General features: G+C 37.0%; 1 protein-coding gene across 1 annotated transcript in view; it reads right to left on the bottom strand.

Moving 5' to 3' along the window:
* LOC103475882 (seizure protein 6 homolog) overlaps positions 1-14,782 on the bottom strand; it is a 114,597-nt gene that overhangs the window by 38,641 nt on the left and 61,174 nt on the right. The gene's annotated exons all lie outside the window — the stretch shown is intronic.

Genomic DNA, 14,782 nt, shown 5'->3' with positions numbered 1-14,782 from the left:
GATATTTGCACACAACCTGCCTTTTTTCTACTCTGAATAAAAAGTCAGACTAACCCTTTTCTTTCATGTTTAAGGTCAGCTGGGATGATCCAATTATTTCTGTTTGCTAAGTGCAAGAATAATGTGAGATAATTTTCTTTTATTGTTTACTTCAGATTGTGAAATTTACATAAAATACTTATTAAAATGATTCTTTCCATGGCAGATCTTGGTTTAAAGTAATCTTTTAATTTTAAAAACCTGCTTTTTTCCCCTTTTTTTTCCTGGCTGGAATTATATCAACATTTCAGAGCAAACCGGTTGGAGTTTTGACTTGAACCTGATTATGAATGTATGCACTAAGCAAAAGATTAGGGTGAAGGTAAACAGGCCTTACAGCTTTAAACCACTTTAAACTCATCATCAAACATAAATCAGTGGAAATACAGTATTACAAGATGGTCAACAATTATAATATCACGATTTTGCCATTGATTATCAAGGAGGGTATGGAAACTAATTCTTTACATGCTATTTTTAATGAAATGTGAAAAGAAGATAAGGTATCATTTTCAATCTTAATCTGTCAGAGGTATAGCTAATTTTGGCTGCAACAATACATGCAGCTTATAATTCCTATAGATAATTAGGAAAAGTCCAGATTATGATGCTGTAGCTTTGTGAACTTCTTAAAGGTTAATTCACAACATTTATGCATTAGATGCATTTTAGGGCAAAAAACATGAAAAAAATTTAATAAAATCAAGCAAAATATAAGGTGCAAAATTGTTGATCGTCACAGCTCCGGTTCCTCCTTAGGTAAAAATTTCTAGATGCCACAATAATCCGTTCAAACGATGTTATGCAAGAATAAATAGCAAGAAAACGTCTAGCCAAGTGCAGTTCAGAAATTAGATGAATTCTGTGTCGCGGTGTTGAAAAGCCGTGCTGAAAAATGTGTCCGTCAATCAAAGGTCAATAGTGAAAGATTTTGTGACGAGGCTGACTGAAGCTGATAAGAAAAAGTCATTATCCGCAGCGAAACAAGTCTTGTTCTGCTATTGGCTGAATGGCCACTCAGAAAAGAAGAAGCCGTTACTCCAAAAGCAACAACAACAAAAACATGTTGCAGTTTTAAAACTACCTGAGGGACATAAGCTTTGAGTTTTGGAGACATGTCCCATGATCTTATAAGGTAAACTTTCATCTTATGAGTTAAAGTTGATAGTTATATTTGGAGGGAAAGAAAGATGAAGCTTGCAAGCCTGAGAACACCGTCCTCATTGCGATGTGCATGGGACACTTCCCAAAATAGAAGTCACAACGAGGAAACAGCATTATGTGGAAATACCAAAGCATTATCTCAAGCCATCGGTCAGAAAGTTAAAGCTGGCGTACAAATGTGTCTTCCAAATGGGCAAAGAGATCATATATAGCAGAAAATTAGTTACAAAGTTGTATTTTGGTTTATTTATTTTTGGAGAATACTGCAAAAAAAAACAACAAAAAAAAAGTTATGAGTTAAGTTGTGACCAACAGTTCTATCAGGAGGCCAACATTTCAACTAATCAATGACAAAGAAAAGAAAATTCGACTAAATAATAAGAAAATCCATGTAAACTTCCAAATGTAGTTTTAAAACGGGCTCATCATTCTGGTATTTTGCAGACATAAATCATTTTATTTTGGAAATCCTAGCTCATATAAACCCTGAGGGGGAAAACTGATTTGATGCATGTAATTGAAAAACAAAAATGTTTCTCTTTTTCCAAGATGCAAGCAAATATCTGGTTAGAACTGTAATCACAACTTTGCTGTCAACACCTTTGCATCTATGCTCACCCCGAACCTTCAGCTCGCACAGATCCTGTTCTATATATTAGCACTCGTTACTGCATATCTACTTTGCAATCAAGCCTAATCTGCTAACATCGCTGTGAAAAATTGGGTCACCTGCTGAGTTAGTTTGCACACTTGCCTCCCAACACAATTACAGGCGGGAAGCATTTAGTCAGTTCTTCTTGCTAACCCCGCTGCCAGGCTGTACGCGGTTTTGAGTAATTGTAGAATCTGTCTAGGTCATTCCACTTATGGTTTGTTGCACAAATGATTCATCCTCTGTGCCTGTAAGCAACTCTGTCAGCTCTGCTTTACGTCTTCAACAGGTTGAACAGCATCTGCAGCTAAATCTGGTGAAGGAATCTCAGGAGTACGGCATGTAGTTAAACTGTCGGGATAACAGAGTGCTGACACCCTTTGCAGCCGCATCTCATTTTTCCCTGTAGTGCAATAAACTAAAGCTGCTAATTCAACAGCGGGTCATAATTATTTTCTATATGACAAAGGAAAATGCTTTCACCTTGAGTTTATAGGGATTTTCTCACATTAAAATATAACCCACCCTTGAGTTTCTTCCCTTCGAATCCAAAGCGATCGTTTGAATTGTGTATGAAGTTTTGAGTAGGAGGGAAACAACTGCAGAAAAACCCGGCGTACTTGATTTCCACAGCCTTTATGAATAACATTTTAATCACTCATAGATCTTCATCAGTTCAAACATCTGGACGGCAGTCACACACACACACACACACACACACAGATTATAAGCCTCATCTCATTGGAAATGACTATCTATTGGTGTAATGAAAAAACATAAGCAGTTCGGTTACATCTATACACTAAATGTTGAAATATTACCAGTAAAAGCTGTGATGGTCTAGTGTGGCGTTATTATCCCGTCAAGGATAAAACACCAGCATACATTTGATGCTGTGATTATCAGTAACCAGTGTTGTACTTTCAAAGCCAGCTTGTTGGTGACTTTAAAAACTGAGCCGAAAACACAGCAACGTTAACTTTTTGTTTCCTACCGTTCACACGTTGACCCACGTAGCAGTGCGCTAAGTGAAAAGCCTATCAGACAGAATTCACACTGCAGATTCTCCGTGTGGACCCAGCAACGTGTGCAGACGTGTTGAGGTCACGGAACGAACCCGGCGAGATTTGGAGCTCCAGCAGCAACTTGTGCCATACGAGTTAAGGACGGACGCGAGACGGAGGCTGAGGCAGCTGCACGTGTGGTTGAAATATAATGGCAGCAGTTAAAAGAAGCACTCTTTGTGACTGGAAAATCAAGATGCTTTTACTTGGATTTAATATTTTTTGACCAAGATGTTGACGCCTCTGTTCATAAATTTGTTGACATTTTTGCTCTCTGTAAATTCACTTTTACCCAAAACGCAGCTTGTGTTTTGTGCTAAGAGGAGAAAGGATTCTGTTTAAATTGCATATGTAATTATGAATCTTATGTCAGGCAGGGACAGTCGTGTATATAGAAAATACACAAAAAAACAGCAAGCTATTCAGAAAGCTCTGGTTATTACTATGGATACCTAGTACACCTTAAATTACCATAAAAAGTACAAAATCCTCACTATTAAAAACATTGTACTAGTGATAAATATTGCTATTGCCACCAGCAGCGTTTCTTCATTTTGATTATTGTTTTTAATGATCTCATAAAAATATTTACCTTTGGCTATCAGGCTTTAACTTTTTGCTGTGTGGAAATAATTTTACCACATTTATGTGAACTATTATTGTATAATTTGGAAGTCGTAACAAGCAGCTCTACTGAAAAACAAAAGACAAAGAGTACCACTTATTACCAAGAGTAACAGAAAAGATACAACCGATTTGTTAGCTCAGTGAGAATAACACGGCCGCTTAAATAAAAAGGATACGCTATGGGGGGAGATATTTGCTTATTTTACTTTTTAAAATTATTTTTCATGCAGTCATTTAACATCCCAAATATTTACTCCAATCAAATCTGACAGGAAAATCTTTAAAGCTGATATATTTTCAACAAAATACTTACAGGACATTTTGAATGAGAGAAGGCCTTATTTTTAGAAAAGCTTAAAAACCACAATATATGAACAAGTGGAACATTAACAAGATTATTAAAAGCTCCTTATTTAAAATAATATTTAGGATTAAAAAAAAAAAAAACGTTTGATAAATTTCCTAATCTTCCACAGTAAAGTTGTGATCCCAATAATACTGACTCCTGAGCTGAATGTATCATTTTATGCCTGGTTATGGTGACTGTGTATCATAATCTTTTTCACTAATACAATAATGTATTTGACAAACAGGCTAACCGTACATCTGCACTATAAACTTCTTGATTTACTTCAGTTTTATCTTGATTTTTATGTCTGCAATCTCTGAGAGAATGTGTATGCTGAACGCTTCTCCATGTTTAGCCGCTCGCCAGCTGCTCTGTTTTCTTTCGGGCTCTCAGTCGGATTTTAGAGTATTCTCTCTGTTTAGCAGCTGCCTGCCACAGCCATAAACAGCATTAAGAGTTATGAGAGCTGTAAGCCGTAAAACAATGAGTCGAGACATCGGTGCAAATAAGTGGTAGATTTTTTTTGTTTGTTTTTTTTCGTTCCTAAAAAAAAAAAAAAAAAAAATGTACAAAATACATCTATAAGACCTTTTACAGGCCAGTGAATCTGATTATTCTTAGGCAACATTCAGGCCGCTGGGAAGAAAGGATCTGTAGCCCCATCACGGCCAATTCAGCCACATCTTTTTCAAAAGCCTGTTGAATTCCCGACACATTCTTAAAGCCGGCGCTGTCATAGGCAGTGGGCTCAGGTACGCCACGAGGCAGAAAAGGCTTGCCCTCCATAGGGCTGGAGTCCCTGAGGAAATCTGTGAGCAGAAGTGTTAGAGCACCGGCCCGGAAAAGCTGAGACAGTGGTCAGGTTGAGCGCTGTCCACAATGTTGTTGGCAGCAAAATGAAATTTGGTCATGTAGGCTAACTGTCACTCAGTCGAACGGGATTTGCCAGCTGAGCGCAGGAAGTCTAATGGATGCTGTGGGACCGAGTTTAGAGGTGACTTCTTCCAGAGTGATTCATGAGATCAGCAACTTTGATTGATTTGTTTTGTTTTAATCACCACACTTGAACACAAAACAGCCCTCCAGAGGTTTTCTTGTGCACAGTTAATAAAGAAGGAAGACAACCATGTAGTATAGGGGTTGCATTTGTGTTAGAACGATATCTGTCAAAATAGAAAAAAAGAAAAAAAAAAACAGCTTCATAGTGAATAATAAATGGCTGCTTCGTAATTTTAGAATGCAAGATATTACATCCCTCAAGGACATGGCAATGACAACGCCTCCGGCGATTTTCAAACGTGCTTTTTCTCCCCCCCCCCTCAAGTTAATCCAAAGAACTTCATTGTTTTGCAAAAAAAAAAAAAGTTTTGTTTCCTTCTTGTTTGGTATTTAAGTTTAAAAGTTACCCTCTACAATACAAGGCTGCAATACAAGTAACTTTTAAACTTAAAATATTCAACAAAAGTGCTGTATATTGCAGAGAAAATTCAAAAATATTTAAATAAAACATGCAAATTGGTACTGAGAGTTAATCAGGCTAATTAGAAAATCATTCAAAAGCCACTGTAACTTGTTTTTAATTGAAATCAAACATTGTTGAGCGAGATGGTGATTAAAACTTTGACTAAATCATGATAAAGACTGAATAAAAAGAACAATCCTTTCTTTGAACATATTTTTATATTTCAATGGGGTACATTTCCTATTTGAACAGTTTTTAGAATAATGTAGAGCAGCTAAAAGATTCTAATATTACTGACGAAAGAGTGAACATCCGAATTTAAAGGCTTCAACAATTCAGTGTTACAGACCAACTAGATGGTGTCGGTTTGATGAGAAAGTGTTTATTTCTATAACAACAGTTAGGCTGGGAAAAACAACTGGGAAACTATAAAATACTAAGTGCTCTGTCTCTTTAAAGTAGACAAGTGCAAATAAATAAACTAAAGGTCTGATGTGGACTTGTTAGGCTTGAAGTTAATTAAAGATGATTGGCGTTCCAGTGTGATTTATAAAATTCCCCCTGTCAGTCTGTGAAGAAATGACTCCCACCTGCATCACTGAGAGATGTTTTATTTTTCAGCTGTATGCTACAGTTATGTCGTTCTATCCATCGGTTTGCTTGCCAAGTTCCAAAATGTTTACAATGTGTCTGCAAAATCCTGCTACACTAATTAAAACTGCATCCCCCCCCCCCAAAGTAGTTTTAAAGAAAAAAGGCTCCCGTCTGTCAAAAAGTATTACACCAACTCGGACAAAATGAAGGTGTTTCGTCCAGAATTATTGTCTCTTGCTGTCACAGAACTGCACAAGCCTTTATTTTTCCCTGCCTGAACACCTGTGATCATCTGATTCCAGTGCCGCTCCACTGACTCCAGCTGGTGTGCAACTCCGAGGCCTGAACCAACGCTGAGACGTATGAGCAGTAAATCTTCGGCTCTGAGAATTCTGAAATGATTTTATGGTAGATTTTTAAGCTAAAGTAATCAATTCCCTACTTCAGAATGCAGAATTGTGTCCAGAGCATATAAGTGTTCTAGAGCTGGAAGCGCCGTTTATATACCTAAAGAAAAAAAACACACAAAAAAACAAAAGAATATTTGCCGCTATGCATCCATCTAACCTGTGGACACAAAACAACAAGCTGATTTATTTCCGATCTTTTTTTTTCTTTTTTTTTCCCCAGCACCTAAAGAGAAACCAAAAGTCTGCAGCACCAGCTGTTGGCGTCATCACCCAAGAAGACAGAAAACGCGCCATGCGGTGACTCGGCGAGCCTCTGCTGTCAATTAGATTAATTTAGAAGTCACTCATTCAATCTTGAATCATTTTAGACCAGACTTTATTCTTATTGTTAAATTAATTGATTCTCTTGCCTTCTCAGTTTACCCGTAGCAGACTCGGCTTGCTGCAGGGGCAATCTACTTAGTAATTCAAAACCAAATGACTGTGTGAATATTTCATGTACTCTATGTAGCTGTACTTAAGAGCCTTTAATTGTTAAAATACCCAGAATTACTTTCATTTGTATTTGTTGTAGTTATTCATTAATTCATTTCCATTCTTTAAACTTTTATTCTCTTTCTGTGTTTTTTTATTCCCTGCAGGGAGACAGTAGTGCTACTTTTCTTTAAACTGATGCTATAAAAATATATATTTTGGATGTGATATATACATATGTGAAAACAACGCAATAGGATACAATTAAAGGATGGTCAGCCATTACTTCCAAAGGGAACATGTCTGTTATTTAAAGATGCATTGATGGCTCTGTTGTGTTCTACTGGGTTCTGTTCTGAATAAGGACTCATCCAAGCTACTTAAGGATGAAACACGCATTAGTAAGCCTTCCAAGAAAACTGGATTTGTTTTCTGCAAATCTACACGCTTCAAAGAAAATAACACCACTGATGTTTTGGTGCAAAGTGTAACTACATGTTCAGTACACTCCTTCCGTCTGATGTTGTTTTTTTTCTTTTAAGGGATCACAGAGACTTTAACCCCTTTTTAAGTTTTGACATGTTACAATCCAATCTTCAGCATATTTTGTTAGGCTGTGTAGGATAGGAATAATATTTTATTTTGCATTTATATGTCAGACAACTGGCAATTTCTCATCCTAAGCAAGCATAGGGTGACCGTAGAAAGGAATAACTCCCAAGAAAAGACTTCCAACAGAACCCGGCTGAATATGAGCAACCGTCTGCTGCAGTCAATAGTTTTTTGAAGAAAAAAAAAAACAGAAAGCAAAGCACTTTTAACAGGAAAGAAAATTAATTCAATATGTAGAGTTAATAGCAGTGTAATAAGCTCTGTTTGTGGAATTACCTAGGAGAGCGATCTACTTTAACAGACAATTGATGAGCCAGTAGATTTATGGGATGAAAAACAGAGTACACACCAGCCGTTTCTTCTGCTCTGTCCAGGACAAAGATAAGGTCAAAGACATAAATTACTGGGCCGGTTGAATCCTCTATGGGAACATAGTTATTTGCAGCCATATGTCTCAGTCAATGTCGTGCTGTGATGACAATGATACAACTCTAATTGATTTTTTCAAACCTCAATCTACAGCATTGTTACTTTTACTGTAACTACTTTCTTAGGATCACAGTTGCTCTAAAGCAACTTTACTGCTTAGTATAGTTGGTGTTGTTTTATAGCCCGTTTAAAAACAGCATTTTTTTTTTTTTTTTGGTAGAGTCATGACTTCAAAAGACTGTAATAAGTTTTGCAGTAATTTCTATCAGTTACCTTTTTTCATCATTACAATTAAAGGCACAAAATATTGTCTTAAGCTCAACATCCCTACATAGAATGCCCTTAAGCCTTATAATCACTGTGTTTGTGCCAAACTGAAAAAAAAAATACAAATAAAAATTATACAATGAAGAACAAAGAAGAGAAAATCCTGGTTGTACACATTTACATTTTTTCAGAGTTGACATCCTGCGCGCGTCACAAATAGCTTCCCTCGCTACTCAACGAGCTCAAACTGATGGAGTATCTGTGACCACAACGTTTACATATACCAGGAAGGCTCATGAAGGATAGGTGAGCAGATAGTGTACAGGGAACATTTGGACTGATAGATAGTTCAGCCCCAGAGGGCCCTATCATCTGTCATCCACCCTGGGACATGTCAGTGCTGCCTGCAACAGCTGTCCTGCCTCAATTATGAATCATTGGCCATGTCAGGAGACCTCAGACTACCTTATCTACGCCGGTACTGCTGCCAAATGCCCTGAGGGACTTTTTCCTCCTCAACATCTCCCACTTACACACACACACCCACACACACAAATATGTGTGTGAGTGTACGTCTGTATGTGTATATACACACACTTGTCGCTCTGGACTGTAATGAGAGGCAGCTTTTTGTAAGCGCAGGAATCTCTTCCTCAGCAGACATACAGTATTTGTGGGACCAAGTATTTGGCTGAGCAAGCACACTTCTGCACCAAACCACAACTTCATCACTGGATCTAAACACTGTGCTGTTTTGTCTCCCGAAAGAAAAAAAGAAAAGAAAAATTTGTTGACGTAAGACAAAAATGACTTTTTTTTTTTCTTAAGAGAGATTTTTCTTCTTTTTCAGCACCTACAAAAAGAAGAGAAAATCTGAACAATGGAAGAAATGCGACACCGTCCTCCAAGAAGAAATGCTTTCACTTCGTGTTTTCGGCTTTGACCGAGCGACTCTTTCAAACGTCATTTTTCCGGGGAACTAATCAAAACTAGAAAGTCGAGAGAGGGGAAGGTCATCTTCAGCCTAAAACCGCAGTCTTTTCACACAAACTGCTGCAACAAACACAAGATCCTGCAAGGCTGCAGGACAACAGGGAGGCCTCTGTCGACACAAGAGGCACAGAGCATGAAAAGAAAGATATTTCAAGTAAAATGTCAAAGACTTGGAAGCATTTGCAGGATTGAGTGCTTTGGTTTCTGAGTAAGTCCCTTTAGAACTGCTGCAGAGGAAGAAGACTGAGATTAAACAGCCACAGATATGAAGATCCTATCCTTTTCCAAACAGAAAGCTGTCTGGTCTGGTGTTTAATCTTGACTTGAGTCGTTCTTAAAAAAAAAATAAAATAAAGATACAAAAACATCTACGGCGGGGGGCTCCGAAACAAATAATCTGTCAAACAGGCTCACAGATCCACACGTGACATATCGTTGTTATTTGCTAATGTATTCATTTATCTGCTTGTGCCACGCAACAAGATGAGTGAACCGTCCTCGGAGAGCGTGTCTGACTGATGTTTCATTGTTGGAAACATCTGGCGCTGCTCTGCCTCACACATTTACACTGACTCACAGGAGCCATTGCTAAGGTGGAAATGGGACTCACGTAATCAAAATGATACAGCGACACAATACATGGAAAATAAATGACCCAGACGCGGCGGGCAATGAATCAACAGCTAGTGGACTCGCCAGCTGCAGTGTCATCATTACCATGATAAAAACCCAGTGGATTATACTGTGGGACATACTGGTTATGTGCCCTGTCCTTACAGCCTCTGTCTCTGTCTCGCATTCAAATCGTCTCGGTGCGCCATCAGAGGCAGTGGGTTTGAGCCTTCCCGAATAAATTCATCCAGAAAGACACAGAAAGAAAAACAAAACAAACGAGCAAAAAAAAAACAAAAGCCCTCATAGAATTCATTATAATGAAATGGTATCTTAATTGAACATTCACCTTTCCATAAAACAGCCAAGGCCATTTCCCGTTTTCCATGTTGTTTAAAACAATGGATTTGAATAAATTAGCAAAAGAAAAAAAGCTGAATTTTAATTAGAACGTCATTGGGCCAGCAGATGAATACAATACAAATATGTTTGTTTTCCCTCTTGTCTCATCTACACAAGCAGTAAAACAAGCAGTTTGAATTTAACCAAGAAGACGAGTGTCTTCATTTTTCTCATATATGGAAAATTTGATTTTGTTTTAGCTGAGTACGGAGTGATTTATTCTTACTTTTTCATGCTGTTGCCGTTTTATTAAATGCGTCTGGACTTTGGATTGTATCGGCCTTGCGATCACTGTATCGTTTTTATCTCTCAGACGTACTTATTGATGGTGTCTCAACACGTTTAGGTGAAAGTTTGGCTTTCTGCTACATCCGCCTGCCTTTTTCAGATCACTCATTAACTCAGTTTATTCGACGTAGCATACATTTATGAATAAATTACGATTTACTCGTTACTCGTCGTGTATTTCCACCCTCCGTCTCTCACCGTGCTGCTGAAACAGTAGGAGGGAACTTAGACTTCTGCCAGACAGACTTCTTCGTCGATGACAGCAAGCTGGGTGGAGGAGCAATTAGTGTCACCTGAAAGCTTTCCTCTCGGGATGGCTGGCCCCCATGAAAACTCATCTCTGCAAAGCCTAGACACCCTAAAGAGCCCATCAAGATCAGGCTAGCCATCTTCATGTCCTGGCTTACTAGCCCGCATCACAGCATGATGAAGGTTTTCCTTTGCCTCATCTCAAGTTGATTAAAGCCTGGAAGCCTGTCCTGGTTCCCATTACTCAGTCAGGCTGGCTCTGCCTCTGACGTGTCGACTATGTCCTGTGTCACTTATGCAGTGTCCCTTACTCAAAGGATGTCTGAAGGGGGGAGAAAAAAAAAAGCCCACATTCATATGCGAATTTTAAAAAGGAACTTGTATGTTTAAAGGTAAAAATAAATAAGAGTTGACACTTGTTTGTGTTGGAAATATTACTATTTCTCCAAACCCCTTTCATCCGACTAGAGCGCTAGCAGCCACCAAACGCCAACAAAAACAAATTAATTCCCTCGCTCATCAGCCACCCTCAGCCAGGGTCAATGCCTTGAGCATTTTGCTTCTTTTTGTAAGAAATGCTGGAATTAAAACGAGAGCGCACAAATCAATACGGCAATTCAACCAGCAATGAGAGGGACCAGCGTGTCAAGTATTGGTGCCGCTTATTAACATGCCTATTGATTGGAGTCAGAGGAACGTGGTCGCCGAGGCAGCATCAAATACCAATCGTTAACCCTCAAGTCGGGATTAGCTGTAAACACTTGGCATGCTCTGTAACATCTCAATCCTTAGGGTGCATTTCATTGATGATCCTCCTCAAACAACAACAAAAAAAAAAAGCAAGAGAAAAAACCTCAACTTAGGAGGAATACATTTGCACACAAAGACTTGAGTTCATGATGCGCTTTCAAATCGATTCCATACCGTCTAGAAATTTGTGAAACAATTTTCACTCGTCTCAGTTTGTTAAACTTGGAAGCTTTAATTTGCCCCAATGAGACTCAAGACGATTGTTTTATGTTTTAATATTGTGAATTTGTGAAACAAATAAGTTTCTCTGAATGTTATTAAGTTTTAAATGTATTATATCTACTACTATATTCTCTTGAGTCTATAACAATAAAACATGTTTTTGTATTTTGTTATTTGAGCAATTTAGCAATACAAGCTATATAATGCATATTTATCTATTTTTAATTTAGAAAAAATTCAGGCAACTAATAATAAGAAATGAGGTTATATGTGAATCATTTTACAAAATGTATTCATCCCTTTCACTATTTGTTTCACAAACTTTGATTTTATTTGGATTTTACAGTGACACACCAAAAACCATAAAGTGCGACTGAAGTGGAAGGAAAAAGAAAGAAAGTTTCACAAAAACATACATCTGATTATTGTGTTGTGCACATTTATTTTATTATTTGAATAATTAATTTAAATGTGTACATTGCTATTTGTCTTTCCCTTAAAGGTGGGATTTTTGTGTTTTTTCAAGTCCATATCGGAATTTAAATGAAAATCATGGGCAGGACTTTAATGATTTTTTTTCACACATTACGATATTTCATGCAAATATGCAATCGTGGTAGACACAAAATTACTTGTAACTGTAATTGAAACAAAAATATGGCTCTACAATTTATTGACTTTTTGAGTTTGCAGATGTAATGTGACAAATTGGGACATTAATAAGAAAGAAAAATAAATACTTGAATAATATAGAGTGAATAAGACTTGAAAAGAGGCGGTGTAAGCTGTAAGACCACCATAAGGCGAGAGGACAACAAAAAGGCAAAAAAAAAAAAAGATAAATAATGAGAATAAAGAGAAAGTCATCACTACAACTTACTCAGATCTTTTCACTTTATGTCTGTCAGCAGATGGGAACACTGCTGCAATCAGCCATTACGACATTGCAAGAAGCCCAATGTTCACTTCTATCCCCTCTGCTTCTGACACGTCCCTACATTCTGCTATAGAAATACTGGAAGATGTTCCAGTAAACAGGCCAATCAGTGTGTTTGCACAGCCTCCTAGGAAAACCCAGACCCAGGCAGGTAAATCGGTGAGAAAAGAAGATGCAGAACTCGGAGCGGGACAGATGGCCTGGAAGGAGCTGATAGCTAGCTTTACCCCAACAAGATTTATTTGATCACATGAAAAAAGCTCCAAAACAGATTTTAAGCCCTTTAATACCGTAGCCCAGCAATAGAAAATCTCCATCTGTCCTGTGCTAAAACTTATTGCAAGAAGTGACAGTGGTGAGGAAGAAGATGGGAATAGGGAAAATGTTTACTTAAAATATGATCAATTCAGTGAAAAAGAGTCACTAAAACTATATTTATATATCAAACTTTATTTTTTATTACAGATGTCTAAAGTATTCCCTTAAATTTTTTTTATTGTGTTATGGATGTGGACTTTAAAATTAATAAAAATATGAATACACCTGCTGTAACAACTAAAATTAATTAAAAAAAAACAAATGACTGTACAAATACAGATACATACATTTATTTATAATTTTATACATTATATATGATGATACAAAAGAATCCACTTCCGTCCAGAATAGTATTATTGCTGAACATTTTTATCTTATTCATAAATAATATAGTTAAACAGATGAACTGTGGTATTTCTTTAAATTAAGGATAGTGAAAGACAATCTTTTATATTTGAATTTAAACCTACAAAATATATTTTTTCCCCACCTATTAATGCTATTTCTTTTTTCCAAGTCATTCATTATCGGTTCATATCGCAAACTTAGATTACTTATATGCTATTTTCATGACTATCTACCACACTGATAAAATATACCTTACTTTACTTAAATCAAATTAAGTGAGAACTAAACAAAAGGCAGTACTTTTAAAACACAGAAGGCAAAAAGCTCCCCATATTTATAACATTATTTATCTTTGTGCCGAAAGTTATGATATATCAGCCTCTTAATATTCCCACAATAATTCCACAAATAAATCATAATGCGGTCAGAAACACCAGCTGGGGCAATGCATTATGTGCTGCGAGAGGGGTAGAACAGCGGGGCAGAGGGCAGTAAATTCTCCTGCTACATTTATCACCCTCCTTCTCTCAGAAGCTGCCAGACTGCTAAAAATAATGTAGACTAAATGCAGGAATTGTCTCATCACGCTTATTCCTTGCCCATATTTTTGATCCCACTTTCAAGCATCTCTGTGTGCGCTGGAAGTGGAAATATGCCTGTTTGTCTAAGACGTCTGAGTGAAGTAATGATTAAAAAAAAAGAAAAAAGAAAAAAAAAACAGCATGTGAAAATATTCATTTCAGTCTCCACATCTGTCCTCCAGATTAATCCGTTAATTTAATTACCATGCTCTGCCCTTGCAAACTGCTGGACTGTCAGCTATAATGAAAACCTCCTTCCATAACGAAGGCTGGCTGCCAAACTATGAACATGCACTTCAACCATAATGTCTCTCCTACAGCTCATCACCTCAGAGTTGTCAGTGAAATGTCAGCCTGTGATTGACACTGTAAATTATAAGACCAAGGAAATTGATTGAACTTTGGAATCATTGCAAGGATGGTAACTTTGACTGGATTTTTCTAGAATATATATATATATATATATATATATATATATATATATATATATATATATAATTTTTTTTTTTTTTTCAGGTCTTTTATTCTTAAAGACTCAGATCTTTAAGAATGTTTCTGTGGTTTTACTACAAAAAAAATAACCCCTGCTTGTTCTGTGTTTGGGGAAAATGGCCGGCCAGTCTTACTAGAATTTACAAACATTACCACAAACCTTTTTCTTTCCTATTTTCAGTCATTCATGCAGTGGCATCATTCATACAATTTCGATTTATTTTGCAGAAAAACAAACTTTTTAGACATTTCGATCAGTACAGCATGCAATCTTAAAAATATTTAAATCATTTATGGGACTTGAAAATTGCTGTTTATGCTCTCCCTCCACAAAGATGAAACCGGTTTACTGTTCTGACCAGCTGACATCTAAGCAATAATGTTTTTTTTTCAATAAACATTTTCACAAAGCAATCCCTTTAGAAAAAGAATAAGCTGAAGAAGTTG

The sequence above is a fragment of the Poecilia reticulata genome, chromosome 14 (genome assembly GCF_904066995.2).
Source record: "Poecilia reticulata chromosome 14, P_reticulata-male-v2, whole genome shotgun sequence".
Lineage (NCBI taxonomy): Eukaryota > Metazoa > Chordata > Actinopteri > Cyprinodontiformes > Poeciliidae > Poecilia > Poecilia reticulata.
This window is presented reverse-complemented; position numbering and strand designations above follow the sequence as displayed.